We start from the raw sequence: 2,608 nt of genomic DNA, 5'->3' as shown, positions 1-2,608 counted from the left end.
GTTTCAGGACCCCACCTTGATGTTTCAGGACCCCACTTTGGGTCCTGACCCCAACTTTGGGAAACACTGCTTTATACAACACTGGCTGTTGGCTAGCTCCTTGTTTGCTAATTAAACTTGTGAGTTTTTTTAGCTTCTCCTTTCTGCCTTTTTGTTCTATTGCTACATGTAGCCACCCGTTAGCTTCTCATTTGCTACGTTTGGTCATTCTTTGAGTGAACAAGYGGGTCCAGATGTTTGTTCTCTCATTACTCCTTTTTCTCTGGACTGAACCTTTGAATCTGCCAGCTGATCATGTTATGTTTTAAGGTTTCTGTCTGAAGAAAATCTAATGAACCAGAGGATTTTATTGAAACTGTTTCGTATCCCTGGATGTTCACKAACTGCTGGCATCACGTGATTCAAGATGGCGCCACCTCTTACTGATGTTTTTATTTTGAGCTAAAACCAGGTGTGGTAGTAGCTGAGAGTCATCTCCTGCTCACAGTGAGAGATCAGATCTTTAAATGTGTTTTAAACACTAAATGAATCAAACTGTTGGTGAAACTCTTATTTACGTTAAAATAAAAAGAGCAAACTAATCATTAACTTCTTCACACAGCTTTGGTTTGAATCTAAGAATAACTTGTTTTTTCAGTGACAGTAAACACTGTAATATTTTACTGACACACTGTCATTTGCTCTGTGTTGTAATTATTATTTTAAAGTGGGAGCTGCTGTTAATCACTGTTTTCACCTGATTCTGGTTTGTTTGAATGATTTCACTTTGAGCCAAGAGGAGTCCAACAACAAACAGCTGATTAGATCAGATTATWTTCCTGCTGAACGTTCCCACCATCAGCACGTTCACTTTAAACAAGAACTGCTCTGTTCTTCACTTATTTGATTTAAAATGTGCAGTATTTYAGGTTGTTGKAACATTTTATAAAAGTTTAAAGACTTTGTTTGGTGTGGAGGATCTGTAGCTGCTGGGTTCAATTATCGCTCTAAACTCAATCCTGATTATTTCCCTGTTTTTTAGTTGAATTAACAGAATTATTTTTACCTTTCCACCACACATCAGGCAGAGTTCAGCAGTTTTTATGGCTGATTATTAAACATCAGATTTAAGTTTAATTATATTGTTTGTGAACTGTAGAGAAGATTGTTTGTTTGTAAACAGGAACCAGAGGAATCTTTACAAATGAAGTTAATTTCTTGTTTACACCCAGCTGTAAACTTGCTCTAGTTTTAAAGGAAAACATTTTTATCAGCAGAAACTCCAAAACATTCCTGTTTTCCTGGCTCCATTTTGTAAAACAATTAAAACTTTTTTATGAAATAAATTTTCTGTGACTTGTCAGAAACCAGAACAAATCTGTTCACATGTTGTTAAAGATGATGTCATCCTGAGTTCAACATGTTTCTGTTAAATCCTGATTGTTGGAAGTCGTTTATCTGTCCACTTTTGTTTACAAGACAATCAGACTTTTGTTCTGTTCGGATCAGAACCTGTTGGGTTACTGTGACCTAAAACTGGCTTTAATCTGAATTCCTTCATGATTTGATGTGATTTTTGTTTAGGTAGAAGTAGTTGTTTAATATGTAGCAGTAGTTAATTAATAAATGTTATTTGTTAAGTTTTAGGTAAATGTTGTGAAAGTCCAGCTGATTTTACAGACGCTGAGCTGAAAATGTTTTGAAAACGAGTCSGTTATTTCAGAAAGTTCAATAAAAATCAGTTGTCAGGAACAGGAAGTGTTTGTTCCAGCTGGTTCTGGTTCAGGTAGACTCCTGGTCGGGTCGGGCTGCATTGCTTCATGGTTTCAGTCAGAACGTACTGCGGTTTGTTTGCATGATGTCAGACATGTKGTTGCTGAGTTGATCTGAATCACTGGTTTGTTGTTCAGGAAACAAGGATTTCCTCTTTATTCAGGTTAAAAACTGGTCTGAGTGAATTAATGATTCACCAACAGGCTGAGGTGGAGGATTAGGTTCATCTGTTTTGACTTCATTTCAAGTATTTATTTGTAATTTGTTTGGTTTTATGATTTAATAAAGTTATTTAATTTGAAAATGGTTACCAGTGGTTCTTGTACCACAGATTAGAACCATTAAATTAGATTAATTTTTGTTTTAATGAAGTTAAATGTTGACAAATCCTAACAGGCTGGTGACTCTTTCTGTTTTTGCTTCTGGGAGGATTTTTATTTTAATTTGTGGCTCAATTCAGTAACGCACTTCACTGTTGTACTTAACTAGAGAAACTAAACTGCAAAGAGTCAGTGAATTCTAAATTACTTCACTAAAATGTAATAAAAATTACATTAAGAAGTTAAACTGAGAATTTACATTAAAAATACAGTAGCAAAAGGCTAGTAGAAGTAGCAAAACTTGCTAAAGCTAAATGTCTGTTGGGCGTCTTACACAGATTTGTTTACATGAGATCCTCCTCATGCATCCTGCATTCAACAGCCAAATGGTAGCTGGAGGCTAGAGGGCCCCCGGTGTTGGCTGGAGGCTAGAGGGCCCCCGGTGTTGGCTGGGGGCTAGAGGGCCCCCGGTGTTGGCTGGGGGCTAGAGGGCCCCCGGTGTTGGCTGGGGGCTAGAGGGCCCCCGGTGTTGGCTG

This window comes from Austrofundulus limnaeus, unplaced genomic scaffold (genome assembly GCF_001266775.1).
Source record: "Austrofundulus limnaeus strain Quisiro unplaced genomic scaffold, Austrofundulus_limnaeus-1.0 Scaffold1826, whole genome shotgun sequence".
Taxonomy (NCBI): Eukaryota; Metazoa; Chordata; class Actinopteri; order Cyprinodontiformes; family Rivulidae; genus Austrofundulus; species Austrofundulus limnaeus.
This window is presented reverse-complemented; position numbering follows the sequence as displayed.